This window comes from Lepidochelys kempii, chromosome 5, assembly GCF_965140285.1.
Source record: "Lepidochelys kempii isolate rLepKem1 chromosome 5, rLepKem1.hap1, whole genome shotgun sequence".
In the NCBI taxonomy this organism is placed as follows: Eukaryota; Metazoa; Chordata; order Testudines; family Cheloniidae; genus Lepidochelys; species Lepidochelys kempii.
This window is the reverse complement of record NC_136384.1, coordinates 42486494-42512010: the sequence shown is the minus strand read 5'-3', so window position 1 is coordinate 42512010 and position 25517 is coordinate 42486494. Positions and strand designations below refer to the sequence as shown.

Sequence of the window (25517 nt, the reverse complement as noted above, 5' to 3'; positions counted from 1 at the left end):
AGACCATTTATGGATATATGTGGTACGTATAGATTGTGCCCCGCTGTGTAACAGTACAGTTTGCACCTGCTCAGAGCAGTCTAGTTCTTCATTGGAGAACCACTGAGGAGCCATGCCTTGAGGTGGAGCATTCCTATGTTTGGGTGGTGTAGATGGCCCCTGCGTTGGGACAATAAGTTCGGAGGCATGTGGGGGGAGGGGGGAGGAAGAATGGTGGACAAGTGGACATCCATGTTAGAAGTGGGTACCATAGCTGTCTGGGCCCATAGGGGCTATCAGTATGATCCTGGCCCTCTCCATTTGTATCTTTAATACTATTTTGTGTAGCAGTGGTATCGGTGGGAATGCGTATAAGTAGGTTGCTGCTCCATCTGATCGTAAATGTGTCCCCCATGGAATGTTTTCCAAGACCCACTCTGGAGCAGAATCTGGGACATTTCTTATAGTTTCTATGGTAATATTTGGCTAGGAGGGCGGCATAGTTTCCACCTTAAATTGCAACGTGGAGGATGCATAAACCTTGTGGCCAAGTCCATTCTTTTACTCTCCCTGTCAGAAGGAGTAAACCGGAAATGTTGCTGCTTGTTTCTTTGGTTCGCCGCTTCCACTACCAGCAAGTTTGGTGCTGGGATGTGTGAAAAGCCACTGAGCCCTTGGAAGGGACATAGTATTTCCAATCTACTCTTGCAGGTTGGGGGTATAGTGGCTGGGGTTTGCCAGATATTCTTGACTGGGTCCATGATAGCTTCATTGATCGGGAGGGCAATCTTGGACGAGGCCGTAGGTTGCAAGATATCTGTTGAGTCTCTGACACCTCCTCCATAGTGATCTTGAGCTCGCTAGACACCCTTTTAAATAGGTTCTGAAAGTGGATGAAATAGTCTGCCGTTGCTGGCGGTGGCGGCATAATAGCCTCACCAGGGGAGGAAAATGAGTTGTTATTTGGAGAGGTATCAGACGGCACATCTTTGTGTGCACCACTGCAGGTTCCTCCCATACAGTAACTCCTCGCTTAATGTTGCAGTTATGTTCCTGAAAAATGCTACTTTAAGTGAAACTACGTTAAGCAAATCCAATTTCCGCATAAGAATTAATGTAAATCGGGGGGGGGGGGGTTCGGTTCCAGGGACATTTTTTTTCACCAGACAAAAAGACATTTTATATTCACACACACAGAGTATAAGTTTTAAACAAACAAGTTAATACTATGCACAGCAATGATGACTGTGAAGTTTAGTTGAGGTGGTAGAGTCACAGGGTGGGATATTTCCCAGGGAATGCCTCGCTACTAAATGATGAACTAGCACTCGGCTGAGCCCTCAAGAGTTAACACATTGTTGTTAATGTAGCCTCACACTCTATAAGGCCGCACAAATGGAGGGAGGACACACAATAGACGCATGGCAGTGGCTGCAAACATTCCCTGTGGAAACTGAATGTGATGATGAACTCATACGGTCGTGTGTGTGTGTGTGAGAGAGCAAGACACACACTCTGTGTGTGTGTGTGTGTGTGTGTGTGTGTGTGTATGAGAAACGCGCATTGCCCCTTTAAGTACACTGACCCCTCTCTTAAGTGCACTGCCCATTTAAGTAAATCAGCAAGCTGAGACAGTAGCTACTGCCAGCAAGCTCCCTCCATCCTGAGCCCTGTCATGTCGTCGTCCCCCACCACTCTGTGGAGATGGGGTACAGGAGCAGGAGGGCAGGACTGGGGTGGGGAAAAAGAGGGACCCCCTGAAATTAGCACCCCTCTTCCCTCCCACCCTCTGCACAGCAAGCAGGAGGCTCCCAGGAGCAGCACACAGCAGTGTGGGGAGGGACACCTGAACTGCCTCACAGGGAGCTGATAAGGGGACTGCTGGCCCGCCCTGGTTCCAAGCCTCCACCAGCTAGCTCCAACGGGCTGCTCTTCCTGCAAGCAGTGGACAAAGCAGGCAGCTGCCAAACAACATTATATGGGAGCATTCTGCAACTTTAAACGAGCACGTTCTCTAATAGATCAGCAACATAACCAAATAACGTTAACTGGGACGACGTTAAGTGAGGCGTTACTGTACATCCATCACAGACATGTGTGAGGGTTGGAGGAGGAGATTTGGTGTCACCTCTATGTGGGCTGTGTCAAGTGGTGTGATGTCCCCTTTAGGGCCCCCATGGGTTCCAATAATGCCATTGTCCGGGGAAGGGCCTGCGTGGTCCCATCCAAGGGTGCCCATACCAGGATGGTAACTCTCTGGCATATGAGAAGGGAGGGATAGCTCAGTGGTTTAAGCATTGGCCTGATAAACCCAGGGTTGTGAGTTCAATCCTTGAGGGGGCCAATTGGGATCGGGGGAAAAAAAAGAAGTGATGACTGGTCCTGCTTTGAGCAAGGGGTTGGACTAGATGACCTCCTGAGGTCCCTTCCAACCCTGATATTCTATGACCTTGATCTTATTGGTACAGCATTAGTGGGTGTGTTGAATGTGGAGGAGTAGTGTGGCGAATAAACTCCCTCCACTTTGTCATCCTCATCACTAGAAAAGTGAGAAGGGAGAGGGGATAATCGTCAGTTTGGTGCCAACAGTCTCACTGAGACATCAGAACCCAGTAAAGAAGATTCAGGGGTTGGTGAAACAAGAAAATCCCTTTGGTAAAGAAACTGCGGTGCCGATGGATACCGTGCCGAGTGCAGTGATGGGACTGCAGGGTCAGTTGGTGCTGACTGGTGTGGCAACATGTGCGTCATCAAAGGTGGCAAAGAGTCAATGACGAGGCTGTAATAGCAGTTGTGTGCTGCACAGACAATAAATAATCCTTGATTCAAATGAGAACAAGATTCTTCATGAAGTACTCCTGGCGGAATTCTGCACCAACAAATTAAAAATTTGGCACATAGTACTTTAAAATTCTGGATATTTTCTTTTTCAAAATAGCACTATATAACCATGCCAGTTTCATTTACTTCGATAATTTATTTCAAACTACCTGTCAGCAAGTACATCTGTAACAGTACAGACACACAAAAATTCCCCCAGGAGTACAGAGTTAAAGAAACCCCTATGACAGCCCAGTTCCAGTTTCCCTGCCCCTTCCTCTCTCCCCCCTCCCCCAGCCAGGGAGTCAGACACACTCACTCCCTCCAGAGCCCAGCCATGGGCCATTCCCAGCCCAGACACTCACACCCCCAATCTCCCCAGAGGCCAGCTGCGGGCCAACCCCACCCCAGTCTGAGAACGAAACTGCTCTAAGGAGCCATTATGCTGAAAACCATTATGTTGCCAAACACTTCTCATTATTCCTAATATTCTTAGAATAATAAATTGAAAAGAACAGAGGCCCAGTTAAAGTTTGACAAGATAACTATTTTGGTTTGTGGCCTTTTGGAATCTTCACTTGATTTAATGAGTTAGCCCATGGCCTTGGGCGCTATGTTTTTACAATTAAGAATTAATGCATTTAGCATCTCATCAGACCCAAACATCTACAAGGTCTCTTTGCCATTTGTCTAATGTAACACAACCTGAAACTGTAAGGGACATTCATGGTTCCATTCCCTGTGTTACACTCTCCTCGGCTTGTCTTGAAATGAAACAAGGGGGTTGCTATTTCCAAAAAGTATATGGCTGAAACAGTTTTCCTTGCTACTCAGCTAATGGGGTCTGAACAAATCTCCTCTCCTTGGGACTTAGGCCATTGCTACACTAGAGAGCTTACAGGGCGCAGTTGTACCAATGCAGCTGCACCGCTGTAAGCCCTCTAGTATAGCTGTTCTAAGCCAATGGAAGAGAGCTCTCCCGTTGATTTAATTAAGCTACCCACTACGATCAGCAGTAGCTAGGTCAGCCACGCAGCAGAAGGTGGCAGCCCTGCACTCACACGCCCACCCCCATCACTCCTGATCCCCACTGTGTCCTCTGGCCCCCAGGCTCCAGCCTCAGGCTTGCTACCAGCCCATCACCCCGAGCCCCCCGCTGCCTCCCCCAACCCTTCATCCACCTACCTCATTGCATCTGGCCCCTGCTGCCTCGCTTGGTCCTACATCCATCCCACAGGCATCCACTGCCTCACTTGGCCCCCCCATCGCCCCTGGCCCCTGCTGCCTCCCTACCCACCTCCCCATCCAGGTCTTAAATTTCTCCCCTCTACTTTCCAGGGCTAAGTCTGTTGTGAAAAGTGATATCTGTATATTTGTTAATACCACTTTTTACTGCTTCCCAGCTAATGAGCAAGTCTGCTGTTATGAAAAGTTATATTAACAAACATACAAATATCACTTTTCACAAAAGCAGACTTGCTAGTTAGTAAGTCTTTTAAAAAGCCACCAAAAAAACCCAAACAACAACAACAACAAAAAGACACGAATATGCAAAGCACCTTGTTTGTTTCTATTCTGTTTAAGTCCAGTAAAGAGTAGAAACAACTGGATGTTATTTTTAAGAACATAAGACCAGCCATATAGGATCCGACCAAAGATCCTTCTAGCCCAGTATCCTCTCTTGACAGTGGCCAATGCCAGGTGCCCTAGAGGGAGTGAACAGAACAGGTAATCATCAAGTGATCCATTCCCTGTTGCTCAACCCCAGCTTCTGGCAAACTGAGGCCAGGAACACCATCCCTTCCCATCTGGGCTAATAGCCATTGATGGACCTATCCTCCATGAATTTATTTAGTTCTTTTTTGAACCCTGTTATAATCTTGGCCTTCACAACATCCTCTGGCAAAGAGCTCCACAGGTTGACTGAGTGTTGTGAAAAAAAATACTTCCATTTGCTTGTTTTAAACCTGCAGCCTATTAATTTCATTTGGTGACCCCTAGGTTCTTGTGTTATGAGGAGGAGGAGTAAACAACACTTCCTTATTTACTTTCTCCATACCAGTCATGATTTTATAGATCTCAATCGTATCCCCCTTAGTCATCTCTCTTCCAAGCTGAAAAGTCCCAGTCCTACTAATCTCTCTTCATACAGAAGTCGTTCCATACCCCTAATCATTCTTGTTGCCCTTTTCTGAACTTTTTCTAATTCCAATAAATCTTTTTTGAGATGGGGTGACATCTGCACAGAGTATTCAAGATGTGGGCGTAGCATGGATTTATATAGAAGCAATATGATCTTTTCTGTTTTATTATCTTAATGATAATTTTATTATCTTAATGATTCCCAACATTCTGTTAGCTTTTTTGACTGCACATTGAGTGGATGTTTTCAGAGAACAATCCACAATGACAATTATCTCTTTCTTGAGTGGTAATAGCTAAGTTGGACCCCTTCATTTTGTATGTATAGTTGGGATTATGTTTTCCAGTGTGCATTACTTTGCATCTATCAACATTGAATTTCATCTGCCATTTTGTTGCCCAGTCACCAAGTTTTGTGAGATCCCTTTATAACTCTTCGTAGTCTGCTTTGGACTTAACTATCTTGAGTACTTTTGTATCATCTGCAAATTTGCCATCTCACTGTTTACCCCTTTTTCCAGATCATTTTATGAATATATTGAGCAGAACTGGTCCCAATACAGATCTGTGGGGGACACCACTATTTACCTCTCTCCATGCTGAAAACTAACCACTTACAGGGTAGATAAAAATCAATGATTAAAAAAAAATAAAAATTAAAAAAAATTAACTCTGATTTTTTTTTGATAAAATGCTTTGAGAAAAAAAACCTATCTAAAGATAGTTTTAATTAAGATATCTTTGAGCTATAACATATCTCATCATGGAATAGGGATAAACTCTAATTGTATAGTATGAGAGAATATATTAATGTAATGTTTAATTAAGTTTTGTAAACGAGTTCCAATAGTTCATGGATTAGGGACCCAATCTTATGGGGCTCCAGCGGCTTCTGTATAGATTTAGGTTAATCTTTCTATCTACCCACTGGGACTCAGTGCTCAGTCTAGAAGATACCATCAGAGATGCTTAGTTTTGCCGTTCTCAAACTGTGGATTTGTCTCTCCAGAGATAACATGCTCGTTAACAGCAAAAATGTTTTTAAATATATAAATATATAAACAGGTGAGAAACAGACCTCAACCCCATTGTCTCACCGCAAATTTGTGTACACAGAGTCAATCCCTTACCTCTCTCTAAAAGTGCAAAGTTTCAAAAAGTTCAATGAATAGAAGATTGTTGGGGGCGTAACTGATCTGGACAAGGATAAGTCTGGAAATAAATGTGAGATGGGAGGGACAAGTAATAGAAACAAGTGAAACTGTCTGAGCAGCCTATTCCAGAAGTCTTGAGGTCTTTCTGAGTGTAACCTTTATTGATTTGAGATCTACCATACCATTCTCTCACTAGAAGGGAAAACCTATAATGGCAGCAGGCCGTAAAAGAGACCCAGTTTGTGAATATTTTAATGAAGTTCCTATACCTGTGGGTAAGACAGGCATGCATGCAAAATGCAAACAGTACAACAAAGAAATGTAAGCCCTGGTTGCCCAAATGAAACAAAATCATGAGAAGTGTTCCTTCTCAGGAGGAAGCTGCGCTGAAGATGATGAAAGGAACATGTCTGAACATGCAGGATCTTCAGATTGGTAAACTCTTTTATTTCATACTTCTTAAGGACTGCCTGTCTTCCTTCTGGACTATTCTTGAATTCTCATGTTTGAGAAAAAATATAGTTGTTATTCTATGGTACTACCATTTTAGATGCAGTTGTGATTAAAAAATAAATAGCTGAATGAGGCAGATCTTCCTTTTACAATTTCACCTTTAAAGTAGTACTGAGTGTCAGTGAATGCAATGAGTAATACTAAATGAGCAGCATGGTAATAATAATTAAGTGCATTGACTTATTTTGTTTAGGAGAATCCATCCTTAACATACAGGATTCTGAAGACTATCCACCTTCAAGATTACCATCATTTTCTATATTTTCAGAGTTCTCTGCCAACGATCGTGTTTCAGTTACATCATGTATGTCACATTGCTACAGGTGATATACTGTAGCTAAAAGAAAAAAAACTCCATCATCCAGAAACAACCATAGATTTAAGTTTGTGATGAGAACCAGCAGATTACAAAAAGAGATAATTGATGAAAACATTGACCAGTTTGTTTATGCAACAAACTCTCCTTTCCGTATGATTGAGAAACCACACTTCATTAACATGGTTCAGTCATTAAGACCAGAATATAGTCGACCCAACAGAGCAGATGTTGCAGGCAAATTGCTGGATAAAGTGTATGAAAGAGAAATTGAGCAGTGTGCAAAAGGTCTAGAGAGTAAAACTGTAAATCTGAGTCTTGATGGGTGGAGCAATGTCCACAATGATCCTGTTGTATATGCTTGTGTGACAACAGAAGGGAATGTTTTCCTTGCAGAAACAATTGATACATCAGGAAATGCACATACAGCAGAATGCTTACAAGAAGTAGCAGTAAAAGCTATAACAAACTGAAAAAAATTCAAATGTCTAGTATGCAGCTTGGTCACAGACAATGCCTCAAATGTATCCAAAATAAGAAATTTAGAAGAGCGAGAAGAGAGTCCCAAGCTAATAACATACAGTTGCAGTGCTCATTTGATGCACCTCCTAGCCAAAGACGTCAGTGTTCCAGAAATAAAGGCTAATGTTGTTGAAATTACAAAATACTTCCGAAACAACCACGTTGCAGCAGCTGCTCTGAAAAAAGTGGGAGGAACTAAGGTAACTCTCCCACAAGACGCACGATGTAACTCAGTAGTGGACTGTTTAACACTATATCAAGATCTGACCTAATCTGACGACAGTTTGTGAACAAAATCGTGAAAAAATAGATGGCACTGTCACAGCCAAAGTTCTCAACACTGGGCTTAAGAGAAATGTTGAACACATGCTTAGTACCCTGAAGCCTATTTCTGTAGTGTTGAACAAAATGCAGGGAAATAGCTGTTTTATTGCGGACGCTGTTGAAATTTGGAAGGAACTGAGTGAGATCTTAAAAAAAGAAATATGCAATGACGGAGTTAAGTTACAAGCATTAAAAAAAAAAACAAATGGGACAAGCACTATCTCCAGCTCATTTTCTTGCAAATATTCTCAATACTCGGTACCAGGGTCAAACCTGAACTGTTGAAGAAGAGGAGCTGTCTATGACATGGACATTCAGCAATCATCCCCCCATAATGCCAACTATAAAACTTCAGAGCTAAGGGTGAACCATTCAAGAAATATGTTTGCTGATGATATTTTAAAGAAAGTCACATCAGTGAACTGGCTGACGTCACTTAATCTCTTGGATTCAGAGACCGCTGAAGTGATAATCTCACTTTTAACAGCAGTAGCTTCTTCTGCCGGTGTAGAAAGAATATTTTCTTCCTTTGGATTAATTCATTCCAAACTGAGAAATTGTTTGGGACCTGAAAAAGCAGGAAAGCTTGGGTTTTTTTCTCCAGATTATGAACAAACAGGAAAATGGAGGTGAAGATGACTGAGTTAGCTGCAGAAGCCAATATTTTAAGTTTGGCATGTTGACCTGGCTGACATAGTCTATTTAAATTTTATTTTATTTTTAAATATTTCATTTAACTATTTTAGTTAAAAACAATTTTAACAAAAACAAACCTGATTTTAAAAAAATCAGGAATGTTTAACTAAATTCAAAAATTCATATGCTTGTATTGTTAAAATATTACAGGTTTGCTGTTGAAGAAAAAAAATCCAGAATACATAATGTTGTTGTTTTAGTTAAATAAAACAATTTAAATGTTTGTCTGCTGATGTTCTTCTCCTAATACAGCATGGCAAGAAAATCCTCCAAATATTAATGATTAACCGTTGAATTGGAAATAGTTCACTTCCCAATGACTTCATAAATATCTGCTTCAATTACCTTTGGTAAATGAAATAACCAAACAATCATTCATTTTCTGATACAGCTGTAAAACTAATCTGAAAAGTTTTCAGAATAAATCACATCAAAAATATCTAGTGTTTACCTTCTAAAAATGAAACCCTACACGTATCTGAGTCACGAAGAATGTGTATTAAGGTTATAACAACCAACAAGAATGCACTTTTATGTAGAAATCCATGATTAAATAGAGTCTTCCTGACTAGTGATTTAAATTATGATTTAAATCCATTTAATTTAAATCAAATCCACCCTGATTTATTCCTACCCTTTGTTTCCTATCTTTTAAACCAGTTACCAATCCATGAGAGGACTTTCCCTCATATTCCATGACAGCTTACTTTGCTTAAGAGCCTTTGGTGAGGTTCCTTTCTGAAAATCTACACTATATCCACTGGTTTCAGAGTAACAGCCGTGTTAGTCTGTATTCGCAAAAAGAAAAGGAGTACTTGTGGCACCTTAGAGACTAACCAATTTATTTGAGCATAAGCTTTCGTGAACTACAGCTCACTTCATCGAATGCATCCGATATGCATCAGATGCATCCGATGAAGTAAGCTGTAGCTCACGAAAGCTTATGCTCAAATAAATTGGTTAGTCTCTAAGGTGCCACAAGTACTCCTTTTCTTTTTACTATATCCACTGGATCCCCCTTATCCATACACTTGATCCCCCTCAAAGAATTCTCAAAGATTGGTGAGGCATGATTACCCTTTACAAAAATCATGTTGACTCTTCCCCAACAAATTATGTTCATCTACATGTCTAACAATATTTAAACCTCAGTTCTCGTGCAATAACTAACAAAACCATGTGGAGGGCCACACCTTGAAAATGGCCTACTTTATGGGAGAGGACACATTGATCTGTAGACTCTTGACAATAGATTTTGAGCAGGAGAGGATCCATATAACATTCCTTTGAAGCCTCCTTTTAGAGGCCAAAGTTATTTCAGCTTTTTGGAACAGCGTGTGTGAAATTCCCAGACAATTGTCCAAAACCTCAGGGCTTGCAGTAAAATATAAACAGGGAAATCTCAAGAGGAAAAAAAAAAAAAAAAGATTAAAAGAGCATGCAAAATAGCTAGTCTTATCAAGACAAACTTTTGCAGAACACAGGTACCATTTGGAATTAGTGTAAAAAGCAAAATCTTATAATTTTCATATCCATCTTTCCCTTTCCTCAAACTCTTTGGAGAGGCAAGACCTAGTCTCTATCTGGTACAAAAAGACAGTCCCAGGGAGCAGCTTGAGCATCGTTAAGCAGTAGCAGTGTTTGAGGCAGATCCAGAGAGTGCCTCAGGGTATGTCTAACACTGCAATTAGACACTGATGGCTGGCCCAAACCCCTGACTTGGGCTCCAGGGGCTCGGGCTAACAGGCTGTTAAATTGAAGTATAGCCATTCAGGCTCAGGTTTCAGCCCTGGCTCTAGGATTGCAGTGTAGACATTCCCTCAGTCAGCAGCCAGTAGTGAACCGACTTCCTAGATCTGCTGCTGCTACTGACTGAAACATAACAATGACTGCCAAGTTACTCCATAACAGTTCTCAGGTGTCTACATAAAAGCGTGATGAAGTGGAGAAGCTGCCCGACAGCACCACAGGAGTTAAAGAGAGCCTTTGGGCCTAGCTAGCAACACCCTGTTACACCTGCACCCAATGCCAGGCCTGGAGAGAACGTGGTTCAGTCTGGAGCTAGCTGCCTCCCTCCCTCCCGACTGGAAAGGAATGGTCACTAGCCTACCAGCCAAGGCAGCCACTAGGAAACAAGCATAGTCTCCCTACTGGAGATGGAAGAGGCTGAGGAGCACCTGGTCTAGGTGACTGAAGTACAGAGATTTGTCTGGTTCCAACTCTGCCAAACTTACAGCTGTCCCACCCAAAAGAATCTGGGATTGCAGCAGGATGAAGCCCAAGGTCCATAAATGGGCACTAGTAGAGGCAAGCCACCACAGAGACTTGGACTATAGGGCCCATGCCCCAAACTGAAGGGACAGTGGGTAGAAGTAGCCCCAGTCAGTAGACACAGACTCCCCACTAGGAGGTCTCCTACTTAGTGGTTGACTAAACTGAGCTGGGACCCAGTGGAGTGGGAAGGCTTGGATTCCCGTCCCCCTCACCTTAAAGACTTCTACACCCCTACCAAGTAGGGGGACACAAAAGTGCTCTAATCACTAGGCCACCTGGCCCTCCAAGCCCCCAGTAACAATAAGGTTGTCAGTTCTTCAGAAGCCACAAGCAAACTTAACTCATAATGTAACCCGGCTATTTTGTCTCAGTCATCCATGTGTGACACTACTATGCTGTAACTGGATCCCTACCTAGATCTCTGACAGCCTTACCTGCAACTAGAAGTAAACTCATTTTCAGACTAGAGCACCAGAGAATCCAAAAGACTATTGTAGAGCGAACCTCTGCTTTCTTCACAATAGACTACTTAGGACGGGTGGCAGTTTGTGCCTGTTCCTCAGGAAGATATAAAAAAGAAGCCAGGTGTCATAACCATACGGGTAGCCTAAATTCCTCCTTAGCTGTAACGGGTTAAGAAGCTCAAGTAACCTGGTTGGCACCTGACCAAAGGAACCAATAGGGACAAAAGATACTTTCAAATCTGGGGAGGGGAAAAAGATTTTGTTTTGGGTTTTGTTTTCTGTGGCCATTCGCTCTTGCGACTAAAGAGCGACTGGACATCAATCCATGTTCTCCAAATCTTCCTGAACAAGTCTCTCTTATTTCAAACTTGTAAGTAACAACCAGGCAAGGCGTATTAGTTTACCTTTGTTTTCTCAACTTGTGAATTTTCCCTTTGCTAGAGGGAGGTTTATCTCTTTTTTGTTGTAACTTTGAAACTAAGGCTAGAGGGGGTTCCTTTGTGCTCTTTGAATTTTCTGCTACTCCATAAGGTTAACTACCAGCCTAAGTTTACAGAGGTGATTTTTACCGTTTTCTCTTTGATTTTTCCACTGTTCCAAGACCCAGGAGTCTGGGTCTTTGAGCATTTTGTAACCAATTGGTTAGGATATCATTCTCAAGCCTCCCCAGGAAAGGGGGTGTATAGGCTTGGGGGAATATTTGTGCAGGGAGGAGGGGAATAGGACTCCAAGTGGTCCCTTCCCTGATTGTTTGTTAAGTCACTTGGTGGTGGCAGTGATCCCAAGGCAAGGAGGGAATCTGTGCCTTGGGGAAGTTTTAACCTAAGCTGGTAAGAATAAGCTTAGGGGGTCTTTCATGCAGGTCTCCACATCTGTACCCCCAAGTTCTGAGTTGGGAAGGAACCATGACACCACGTCACAATGTCTGGGAAAACATCCCCTGTTCAACACAAAAGGAGGCTTCAACAAGACCAGCTTCATTTACATCTTAAGAGACAGCAAGATTTCTTTCTTACGAGGATAAGAATTAGCACATTACATCTCAAAAGGAGTGACACTGGGATCATAGAACTTTTGCCTCTGAATTTGGTGTTACACCTTTCCTACTAGAGGCAGAAGAGGAAAAAAAGCCATACATACATAAACTTCCCTCTCCAATGGATAGGGAGGGCATCTCCTCCCAGCAACCTGTGCCAAACACCAAGAGGCTAATGTTCATTGCTTCAAAAGCTCTCATGAGTACGCTCCACTAACAAAACACACAACCATTACTTTCTAATTAAAGAACCACACATTAGGACTTATTACAGCTAGACTATTTCCAACAGGGAGTAAAATATTGTTGTTGCCCAAGCATCAGCTGTCCAAACAATTCAGATTCTCACTGGAATTTGTAGAAGGCAAGTCTCAAAGGGCAAGAACTACACTGCATATAGAAGGGCCCACGTGAAGGTTGGAAGGGGAGACTAGAACACATGGAATGTGGTGCCTGGCACGTACTGGTGTGAGAGAGTGAGCATCAGAAGAATCCAAATAGAAGGTAACTGTGTTACGAGAGAAGTGAATTTGACTTAACTGCATACATTTTGTGTGTCCAGCCACTGTTAGCTGAAAACCAAATACCACATAGCTAGAAATAATTATTAGGACTCTGACAGGCAAGGCCAAATAGCTGCATGATTGCAGTTTGCTAATCAGAATGGAAGGATGGAACAGAGAGTTAATGTACCATGAGAATGGAAGGGAGTGTGTAAATAACCAACCTTGGTTCTGAAGTTTTATTGTTATGACTAGAAATACTTTGCTGGTAAGTCATGAAATTTACTGAAGCTAGGTGAATTGGTGACAAACTAGGGGTTACTATGGTGACCTTCTAGGAGTCACTATGAAGTATGTGCGATGTTTACGATAACAAAATATTGAGCCAGTTGAGGGAACTTTTCTTTGAAGCAGAGAGACTGACATCCTCTCCCCAGCAGCTAGACGAAAGGAGGGCTCCCAGAAGCCCAGCTGCTGAGCACTAGAAAGCATCTCAGACTTTCGGTAACTATGTTTGCGATGCTCTCAACCTATTGTCTTTGCACATGTGTATGTGCTTGAAACTCAATTAAGAAGGAACTTTGGGTGAAAGAATTCTTGTTGGTATCAATCATTTAACAGACAAAGCTGTGTCTCCGTTGATTTATTCTTGACACAGCCTGGACAAAAACAGGTTAAGTTACCACAGGTTTGGGTTCTGAAAATCTCAGGTAACAAGCGGAGATGATGCCTTTGGAGGTGAAGTCTGAGGGAAGGTGTACCTGGTACACAGTGAGAAAAGCTAAAGGATGATTGCGTTTTTAATTAACATTTTACTGTTAAATGCTCGTTTTCTCCCAAATTATGTTTTAACAGCAGTTCTGAATATTATGGGAGATTTAGAAACAGAACAAAGGAGAGATGAAGAACTTTAAACTGAATTTCATTATTCTTGGCTAAGGAACATTTCACCCCATCAGCCTGGGATTACTGGAGTGTGAGAGACTTAAGGGAAAAAGCTACAACTGATTCTAAAAATGGAGCTCCACTGAAACACCAAGTCAGTCACATGATTTCTGGATTCAGCCTCCTTTAAAGTGAAAGCTGTCATTTCATTATTTTGTATATTTACTTTTAATATTGAATACAAGGAAGTAGCCTGATATGTCACAAGACGCTGCTTTGGCTACCCAGTGAGCAGCCCTGCTTAGTTTGATTTTGTGGTTCCCCCCCCAGTCAAAACCACACACAATTTGTTTCCTTTTTCACCCCATATACTTTTAATCCTCAGTTTCCAAACAGAGTAGGACGTCGCACCAGTAGAATCAGGAGGAACCTTCCACAGCTTTCCCTCCTGCCCAGCTTACCTTTCAGCTCCCCTTACTTCTGGTTCCTCCCAATTATATATCCTCCCCATTACTAAACCAATTACCTCATTAGCCCAACAACTGTCACTACATATCAGTAATCCCAACCAGTAACACACTGATTGATTCCCACCGAGCCTGCAGCCTTCTCCATGATCAGGGTACTACAACTAGAATTGTCACATGTCAGCACAGATATTTAGTATCTGTGACAGCATGCATGGGAGTACAATCTTACAGTGTGATTTAATGTTGTATTAGGTTACATTATACAATTTAACATAATTAACACGTCATGAACTGATTTGTGTTAGTCAATCACTATTTTAAAAAAAACAGACAATGAAAACAAATGTTCAAAGATTTAGGAAGAAGATATTGGTGTGGTTAATCTTGCTCCATGGTCTACGCCCAGGATATCTAAAAGGGCATCTAAAGCTCTGAGATGAAGACCATGATCAACAACTGCATACTTCTGGAATAATGGAACTCTCAACAACAACAGTAAAACTCATCTGTGCAGGAGAGAACTTTCTCCAGACACAGGCAGAGACTGGAACTAACTCCAAGAACTAAGGATCATTGCTAACTGCACCACTTTCAAGTGCAAGGTGCATTTCTTTGACCTTGCACTCTCTAAACAAATAAATAGCAACCTATATATTTAAAACAAAAACAAAAACACAACACTCCACAAGCTTCTCCCCCTGGTCAGAGGATGAGACACCAACCACCATGTAACAGGATACTTCAGAATACTGCTTAATGTACTACTGGAAGGTGCTTGGACGCTATGGTCATGACTGTGGTATAAGAGCACACACACACACACGCCTAGATTGCCGAGTATCTACTGACATGTTCTGACCCACAACTACGTCAGATACCCAGAAAAGGGTACAACATTCAACAGAGTAAACATTTTATGATTAAGATTAAGCCAGCAGTTTAGATGTTAATTGCTGTAGTGTGCATTCTACGTTCAGACTGTAGAGAGCTATTTACAGGATGTGGTCTTCTTAACTTGAAGACACCCATGCTAAGAAAAAGCTGTTCATATTTTTGCAACATACAGTAGACTATATGGCAGAAAACATTTTTTGAATTTTTAGGAGGGGGGAGATATTTTAAAGTTACCATAAAACGGATAATTTCTGTTAAGTGTATACCTACAAGGAAATACCCCAAAAACTTACTATTTCAACAACAAAAAGCAAAAACATCTTAAGATAAAACTGCTAAAAATAGTTTGTTATAAGAACTTTTTCAGGTTGATTTATTTTTTTCTTAAAATTGCTATTAATACAAGATCAAAGCAAAGATTACATTTTGTGATAGAAATCTCAACTAGACAGTATTTTTTAAAAGGTTAAAAGAAGTTTCAGTTACTGTATGTGCCCAGGAGTCCTTCTGTGGGCTCTCAGTTCCCATGTTCTTTTTTTAAGCATCTTTTTTCTCCTGTTTTGTAAAACAGGGGAACTGACTAGCTAACTGACTATGCAAGGGAGAAAAATTTACTGACTTTACAAAAGAGTGCTGACAAACACAAAAAACTACTTAACTGGAAGATTAGTGTTAAAGAAAAAAATCCTTATCTTTGATGCTACTGTAACAATAGTAGACAAAAAGAAAAGGAGTACTTGTGGCACCTTAGAGACTAACCAATTTATTTGAGCATGAGCTTTCGTGAGCTACAGCTCACTTCATCGGATGCATACCGTGGAAACTGCAGCAGACATTATATACACACAGATCATGAAACAATACCTCCTCCCACCCCACCGTCCTGCTGGTAATAGCTTATCTAAAGTGATCATCAAGTTGGGCCATAATCATGATCACTTTAGATAAACTATTACCAGCAGGACAGTGGGGTGGGAGGAGGTATTGTTTCATGATCTGTATGTATATAAAGTCTGCTGCAGTTTCCACGGTATGCATCCGATGAAGTGAGCTGTAGCTCACGAAAGCTCATGCTCAAATAAATTGGTTAGTCTCTAAGGTGCCACAAGTACTCCTTTTCTTTTTGCGAATACAGACTAACACGGCTGTTACTCTGAAATAGTAGACAAAACATTGTGATACAGCAGTTCCACCAGAAAAAACACGCAGATGCTATACGGGAATGAATCCCTGATATTTATGGCAGTCTGCAGCCTAACTTCCAGTGTTAAATCCATTTTCTTACATGAAGCCTTAGTAATAAGCTATCAATAAGTTGTTTTCTGCAGTGTGGAGGAACTAATGGCAGTTCTGAGTGGAGCCAGCTTCTCTGTCAAATAGGCAGGCTTCTCTTCTGCATGGGAAGTTTCCAACCCCTTAAGTGTCCTACCTCTTCTAAGCCTCCCAGTAGCTGGCCTCCAGTTGACATTTTAAAGTGAAAAGTGTCATGTGCTGCCTACAGCTTCCACCTAAAAATTGCTTTATACATGCCTGATGTGATATCCTTGGAGGGTGCCACACAAGAATAGGTGAATTGTTTTTCCATGGCATGCTTGTCTGCCAGTGCAGACTCTAGGTCAGACTAGCAATGTCCTGGAAAGATGGAGAGAAGGAAAATCAGAAATACCCAGGCTGAAGACACAGCCGAGATTGGGATATAAAAGGATGAACCGTACCCAGCCAAATTAAAGATGCCAAATGTAGATAACTAAATCATTTTAAACAAAGCATTAAACCCTGACTGTCAATTATATCAGCTACATAGGGTGGGGCTAAGTTATGAAGGGCTAGAAATAAAGACAAAATGCCTATGCTTGATGTAGAGGTGAAGGGAGAGGCATTGAAGAGACTCAAAGAGGGATTTGATGTGGCCAGACCAACAAACCACAAAGAGGATCTGAGCAGAAGTATTTTCAATGGACTTTAAGGGGAATGCTGCAGCAGGACAGGCCAGAAAGGAAGCAGTTGCACTAGTCCAGACATGAAATGGTGAGGGGTCAGATGAGAATTTTAGCCCTCGGTATGGAGGGAAAAGGCCAGATCTTGGAGTTGTTGTATACGAATGCTTAAGTTCTCCCCTGTTAGTAGCAAAGAGTGCTGGAAAAATCTGAAGTAAAGTTTGGCCCACAGAACCAGGTCAAGAGAGGACACTCGTATGCCTATGGCAGGCAAGCATGTTTGAACAATCATTTTTTCAAGTTAACTAAAGCTATGAAGTCCTCTCGCTCATGGCTACTAAAATTGAATGGAGAGGCTACATCCTGAACTTCTGATATTTCAAACTGGTTCAGCCACTTTAAGTTCAAAACAGGCCACATGTTCTCTCCGCACCCTTCCCCAGACCTCTTGGCCTATGTAGTTTCTTGCATAAACCTTTGGCCCCTCAGTTTGCTCCTGCAAATTTGAAATGATCACACACCCCAATGTGGATAAAATATTTTAGGATCTGCATCACATGGTCCCTTTTGAGGGTTCCAAAGGAATGGGGGGAAAACAGAAGGCCAAGTTTCCAGTAGCAGCCACAAAATTTTAGGTATCATCCACAAACTGACAGCACACATCCTGACCTCAAGAATTTAAAATCTATCAAGTCACATTTATATACCAGTAGCTGAAAGCCTGTGCTGTCACATGATGTGGCAGTTGGGCGAAGTAATTCACCATCCATGTAGTCTGCCTCATACAACCAATGAAACTGTTGCATACATATTAGCTATAGACTAAGAGTGGTGATTAGTTGAGCTAACTCTGATATCACAATGGTGATAGACTCTTGACATGACAGATACATGCCCTTATTATAGCTGTACACACAAGTATAGTTCAGAGTCAAAATGGATGGTGTGACAGGGCGTTCACCCTACGCCAATCCTGAAAGGATTAAGGAAGCTGAGAAAGGGCCAACTGATATGATAAACCACATATGAGGTGCTCGGGATGTAGAAGCAACTCATTTGGAAGATGAAGCTTTCTGAACACAAAAAGAGCTCTCAAATCATGCTTATAGCCGTTTCCATTGCTTCATGCTGATTCAACAGACCTTCTAGGCTTCAGAGTACCACACAGTGTGACTATCGTGGAATCTTATTACACAGATTAAAAAAAAAACAAAAAAAAAAACAGTAAGGCATGTATCTATGGCACGCCAGGAGTTCTAAACTATTGTAGAGATCAGTGGTAACTCACCCAACCACCACCATTACTGTACAACTGTTTTGGATGCAACAATCTCATTGGTTGTATGAGGGAGATTGCCCAGATGGTGGATTAGATGGCCTAAGACCCACAATTCTTCATAACCATCCACACAATACCACAACAATCTCAAACACAGACAGTCCCTTAACAAAGCACACACCCATTTGCCAACAGTACAAGTCAACACAAATCTCCCAGTGAAACACACACACACGCTCAACCTCATTTATACTTACCACATAAAACCATAAACTTGAGCAGCAAAGCCCTAGGTCATAACTAGTATGATGCATAAATGGCAAATTTTCTGTATGGCACTCTTGGTCTGTGCCTAACAGACCTAAGGGGGAGATGTCAGAATTCAAGAGCGTGTTTGGAATGCAAAATCACTACTAAGCCTACTTTAGGAAGAAAGCTTCAGGAATCCTGGAAGTAAAGTCTAGCCTTTAGATTTGAAGGGCTTTCTTCACAGAGTGTATAACAGAAACAGGTGATGCTTACCCAGCTGTGACCACCATAATGAGAGAAGGATCCACAAGTAGCACCTCCTTTGTAGTTGTCTTGGAGAAAGATAGGAAGACCCAATTCCTCCTTATCTTCCACCTCATTTGTGGGAGTAATGTTACATACCATGAGAGACTAAACAAATGCATTTTTCAGGGGACCTTCTTAGGTAACACTGAAAGAGAGGAGGTGAGAGGAGATGGGGCAGAGAGAAAGGAATCCCCTCTGGAAAGGATAAAAAACATGTCTCTGGATAACATGAGGTGAAGACCACGGGAGACCACAGATTCTTGGAAGGGTGCACCTGAAGACCTTTTTAAGATGATGCAGAGGCAGAATATCAAACAGCACAGGAAGTACTTGTGTGTGTGTGTAAGGGGGAAATCTCCTACATCCTTCCTCCTCTGGCTCTTCCTACAATTCCTCTCAGATACCAAATAAAATCAGCTTTCAGTGCCCAGTCAGAAAAGGCAAGCAGGACTGAAACATGGTACAGTCACGCAGTTCGGCTATGCTTCTGGTTAACAGCAGCCGTGCAACATCTCTGCATTCAACTAGTGCAGGGAAACTTGGTGCATGGAACACAAACAGACCCCACATTGAAGGGTTGGTGCAAAAAGCTATGAGGGCAGCTCTTCCATTTTCCTGCAAATAATTCCTAGAGTTTATTCAAGGACTAATCTAAAGCAGACCCAGACCAGACAAAATAAAACATCTCAGCCATGGATGACTGCTGCAGTTCCAGGAAAGGTATGAAGCCATCTGGTCAGAGGACCAGGACATAAGGAATTCAGTGCAGAATTTTCTTCAGATTGGAAGCACATCCACAGTCTGCTCTGGTGGCATAACTGTCATGAACATAGTCATGTTAAAGACATAGTAGAAATACCAACACCCCCCTACACACACACCCCATCACCACCTCAGATACAGGGGGGCAGGGCTGCATTGCCATCTACCACTGCTATTCCAGTCCCCATGATCCACTTGTAATCTATGGAAATACTGATCCCTATGGTCTCTGCCCTGGCCAGCCCTCAAATCACTGTGTTACTCTATCTAGGACTAACATGAAGGCACCCACTTCTCCACTGCTACAAGGAACAGAACTGACCTCTCCAACTAGATCCTCTTTCACACAGCCACACTACCTGCTCTACTTAGACAAAGGAGAAATGTCATTGGGGGAACCTGTACTTGCTCTTGGTGAGTTAACTTGCAGTGGACATTAAATGTACCTTCATACTTCCATATGCCTCGCCTGAATGGTTGGAGGGATGAACAAGGAGAAGGTGAAAAGAAGAAACTGTCAAAGTAAAAGTTTTCTGTCCACTGGTCACTTCACAGCGCTTTTTTTTTTTTTAATTTATTTAAAGAGTCTAATACATTTCACTTTCAAAGCTACACAAGTTATGGTAAAGTGACTAACTGAAAAAATGTTGAAATTACAGCTTCCAAAAACATGTTTTTTCCTGTCAATGTAGTTTTTATAGTATCACCTTCCAATTAAGAGGAATCAAAGAATGACTGTCCCTTAGTTCAAATACAACTTCACTTTCAAGTATAATGTAAGAATCTTGCCCTGGGCTTGTTTCTCCATTATAATAAAATTGTACTATACCCTTCTTGGGGATATGATTACTACTTACTGCCTTGACAGTCTGTTCGGAACTGCAGAGTTTCCTGGGCAGAGAGAAATGTCCTTTTCTGCAAATTCATATTTGTAATAACTCTGGATTTTTTGGGTGGGGATTTTTGCACTGAAGAAAGAAAAAGTGTTTTCTGCTACTGTTAAAAGATGACATCTGTTACCAAACACTTTTAATGGTATCACTGTTAAATACATATTCTGCATAAATATTTATCTATCCATCTACCTCACATATTGATAGATCTACTCTCCACGCAAACATATGTAGACATCAAGTTAGTGTTTCCCTCATAAGTGAAATGTAATTCTAAATGGAATACATACCGAGATTCAGCTTCAAGATAACCATAGAGGTTTCATCAGCCACCCAAAAAAATTAATAAATAAAAAAATTAAGTTACTCTGGCGCACAGGTTATAAAAAAGGAAAAGGAAGCAGGAAGAAAACACAGAAGAGAAGACTGCTAAGTGTAAGTCAATAAGTACTAAGTGTTGAAAATGCTGCTTAACAAGTCCTTCATTTAATGCTATTCTTTAGAATTAGGGGAAAGAAATCAGATTTTATTTTTAACACTAAAATACAGAATACTACTCTGTTTTGCATAGGAATGTACCATTTTTATTCTTTCTACACATGTTGCTTCTTCAATTATTTAATATATTTTGGCATCACAGAAGAGAAATGGGTTCATAATATTGATACTGCACTGTACAGAACCACCAAGAAACCACTCCTTAAATTATGCAATGATCTGCAGCAGATATTCAAAGTAAGCTGTATTGTTAAAACTGCACTTTTAAATTGATACTTCAAGAAAACTTCTCATCTATTAAGTGGATTTTCCACATAAATCCACATTACCGGAAGATAATTTTAATTTATCTGCAGTGCATCAGTTTAGTGCAAAATTTTAGGAAACAAGTAATATTTCAGAAAGTACTAAAGAAGTGATTGGTGACTTATTTTCTATTATTAGCATTTACGCAACGCTTTGTGCACATATTACAATCTATCCTTACATATGGGGGGGAAGGGGGGAGAACCTCAACTCCAATAAGTTTAAGTTAACTAAGAGTAGCTGCAAGTACTACAAAAACTACAAAGATGCTGCCTGTCAGAGTTTTTGCTCTGGCCCCTGTCACATCTTCCCATGAAAGTCATATTAATCTCTGCAATTACTAATTCCTGCCACATCATTTGGAGTGACAGTTAGAATAGACAAACAAAAAGCCACAAGCAAGCATTTCCCTGCATCTCCCCCAGATTCACATGAACCTCAAAGACAACGAGGACAAAGTATTGACTACTCCATCTGGAGGATACCTGGGAATGGAAAGATACTGGATTACAGGTTTAAAAAAAGTCCAAGAATTTCTAGCTAAAACTAGTATAGTGAAAAAGATTCAGTAAGTCAAATCAAATGAATGGAGTTGTGGGTAGTGGACCCATTGCCCAAAACATCTTTAAGACACATTGCATCTTTAACACAGAATCAAGAAGGAGAAACAATCTGGTTAATAGTATGGTGGAAAACAGCAAACTCTGAACCCAGAAATTAATTAAATGGGCTCCCATAAGAGCCACTTCATGGAATCTGGAGAAAAAAAGAGCACCAGATACACAAATTGGGCTTAGCCAAGAGGAAGTGTAGACTAGCAGACACCATCCCCTAAAATGATCCAGAAGGTCAAGGTGTGGAGGGATAAGGAAGGGGGAGAAAAGCTCCTTTTCCTTTCAGCAGCCAGGGTGAGAGAAGGAATGCTAGGAATTCAAATTTAATCAAACATCTACCACCCAGATGCCAATACTAAAAAAAAATGAACCCCCCCAAGCAAGATGCAGCACAACACACTAAAAGGAATCCTAGAGATAAGGGAAAGAACACATATGACTAGGATTTTCACCATGATACTGTCCTTGGACCTAGACTAGAGGATATTATCACTGCAACCTACAGTATGTAATTCTACCTTATACCCCCATGACAGCAGACCCATTTATCCTAGGTAATATAGTTTCAACTTGTTTGTCTCAGCTTTGCATAGCAGAGATCATCTGTCATTCTATCTTTTACTATTGTAATTTTCAACATTCCTTCTTAACCGCAAGTTCTTCCTTATCAAAGAACTATAAGGAAAGAATTTGTTATTCACACGGAGTACCTTTTCTGTTAATTTTATGTGAGCTCAGTACAAAAATGTAAAACTAGAAATGAGAAGATCCATCTTACAATGGAAACTGAAATACATTTCAGCATTCTTACAGCTTCATATATGATGCTCGATTATTAAATACTAAGGAGAGAAGCTCTAGAGTCAGGTGCTAAGGAAAGCACTTGGAGAATCTCAGTGAGATATTATATATATTATAGTGTGTGTGTGTGCGCGTACACGTACACACACAGTATGTAGGAAGCAAGTTGTAAGAAATCTATGTACATTATAGAATATGTTTCAGCGTAGCAACCATGTTAGTCTGTATCCGCAAAAAGAAAAGGAGGACTTGTGGCACCTTAGAGGCTAACAAATTTATTTGAGCGTAAGCTTTTGTGTTACAGCTCGTCCGATGAAGTGAGCTGTAGCTCACGAAAGCTTACGCTCAAATAAATTTGTTAGTCTCTAAGGTGCCACAAGTCCTCCTTTTCTTTTCATATAATGTGTGTATCAATAAAAGATTTTATGCATCTAATTTGATGATTATTTCACATACCAATTCAATAATATTTTTGGGAAACCAAAAGAAAGGTTAATCTTTGACAAAAATGCCAGCAACTACAACTTAGAGATAAAGCATATGTCCTGTTCTAATTTATTTCCTAGCTTCCTCTACATTAATTGATACATACCTCCTGGTCCATATGACTAGCTTTTTATAGCAGTTTATGGAGGATTAGTCTGTTTGCTTTGAAGACTGGTTCCAATGTGGCCTCTTCCCATACATTTGCTTGGATAGCCATATAGTGAGTCACCATGTGTTCCAGTATTTGCTTTCCCCATGTTCACTTAGCTTTACTCTCACTAAATCTGCTTAATGTTTATCTACTTATGGTCTCTCTCACTTCTGGAGGAAGGGAGGTTAGAAGTGTGGTAGAACATAAAAAAGTCATTCTTGTTAGTTATATCTGATACAGTTGTGCAAAGTTATTTTTTCTTCAGTTTGTTTTGCACTCTTCAGGTCAGGAAGCAATATGAAGAGCTATAGAAGTCATGTTTTCTGCTGCAATAGGCAGTTTTGGTGTTAGAATAATTTGGTTCTCAGAATATATTTGTAACAAAATTATTAGATGTTGGTTTCCAGAGGCCTAATATTTTTCTCTTTATACAGAGCAGAAAAAGATACCACTACTTATGGAAATCAACCATTAAGCAGACATGCTGGCTACGACAGAAAAACTGCATGGTAATAAAAAAACTTCCTTTGTGAAGAAAACTATAACAAGTCCCTTTAAATGTTTATTTAATAAATATTTGTTTACTGTATTTTAGTCCTAGTTCAAGGGAAACGCCACTGACTTCCGAAAAAGTCATGGGCCAGTTCATCTTCCCAATTTCTACATTAATATCGGCTTCCATATCCCTGGTTTCCACCAATAAATATTTAATATTCAGAGATAGATATTTTTAGTCCACTTAAGTTTTCAGTTTCTTGGGGGTTTTTTTTGTTTTTTTTTTAAAAGGCACCTACAATAAGGGTGGGCTACTGTGTGCCTGCAAGTCAATGGTCATTACAGTATACTCAGTACTTTTTAAAGTCAGTCCACCATTTGTTTAGGAGCCTAAACAGGGATTTTGAATCTTAATAAAAAAAACATTTTTAAAAGTTTTGATCTTAATGTTGTCAGTCACAAGCAGCAGAATTTAAATAATATTGGTATGTTTAGTTTTTCTACAATACCAAAACATGTTATTCATTAGGTGAGATGATCTGAAACTGAGAATCAGTTTCCTAGATGCCTGTGCAACCATGATCACACGTCTGTCTACCCCTCCTTTTTGCGTGTAAGTAGTGAAGTTGAGGGAGAGAACAAATTACAGGAAAAAGAATTTGCAGCAGCCTTCAGTTCTGCCCTCACCTGCTCATTACTGGAAGTGAAAGACACATTGACATGTCTGTACAGGGGTTTAGATATTTAATGTTACCTAAGTTTCAGATATCTATCTCCACTACCATTCTTTGTCAGAAATCTAAAATTAATCTTTGTTTCAATTCTATTTCTATAGTACTCCAACTACAATTACTTTTATTCTATTCTGTGCAGGGCTTGTGTTATTTAGCTAGATATCTACTACCCAAAAGCAAATACAAAAATACTCCAGTAAGAAGCCTAACTCCCACTCACCAAAAAGAGGGGAAGAGTGCTGGGATTCCATTCAGGATGTAATTTTGGGGCTTCAACTTTCATAGTCTCTAGGCAGGAGATGTCTAATTAATTTTAAGTCTGCTCCACAACTTCTCTCAGACTGCTGAACAAGCAATGGTCTAGAAAAGGGGTAAGGTACCATAACAGCAAACAACTGGAGAGAACAAACAGGGGAATAGGGGAAGGGGAGAGGAGCAGAGAGATTTGCAGACTCAGAATCAAGCAGTAAACGACACCAATTTATGGTATGCTCTGTTTCACAAAATTTCTATTTTAAAAATTATTTTCATTGAAAATCCTCTGCAAAGGAAGTCAGTCATATCTACAGGTTCTTACAGGGTTAAACATTTCATATAAGGGGTCCAATCTCAGCACTGTTGAATCACATTGGTAAATATCTACTTGTGTGAGGAGTCCAACTGAAGCCAGTGTTTAAATAGGTGTTCACTAGTGAGAGCAAAAACTGATCAACCCCAAGGAATTTACTTGGTAGTTTTTGTCTGATACTTAGCCAAAGTTTTTCACGTTTCACTATTGAAGTGAATGGGGAGGGAGGCAGAAGAGTGTTTAACGAACTCGCAATCATCTCACTACTGCCTTCCACTTTCTCCAGCAATGGGGGCATAATCCTTCACTTAGGATGCCACTGCCTGCTACTGCAATACCACCAATCCTCATTATTATTCCTTAAATGTAAGGTCAGAGAGAAATAGAGGATTTCTCTCTCCTGTTTAAGATTAAAGCAGGAAAAATCCTACAGAACAATATTCCTA

The 25517-nt window shown here is 40.8% G+C and overlaps 1 protein-coding gene across 9 annotated transcripts in view; it reads right to left on the bottom strand.

Moving 5' to 3' along the window:
• Positions 1-25517, bottom strand: part of ERBIN (erbb2 interacting protein) — a 226698-nt gene that overhangs the window by 189696 nt on the left and 11485 nt on the right. The window lies entirely within an intron of this gene.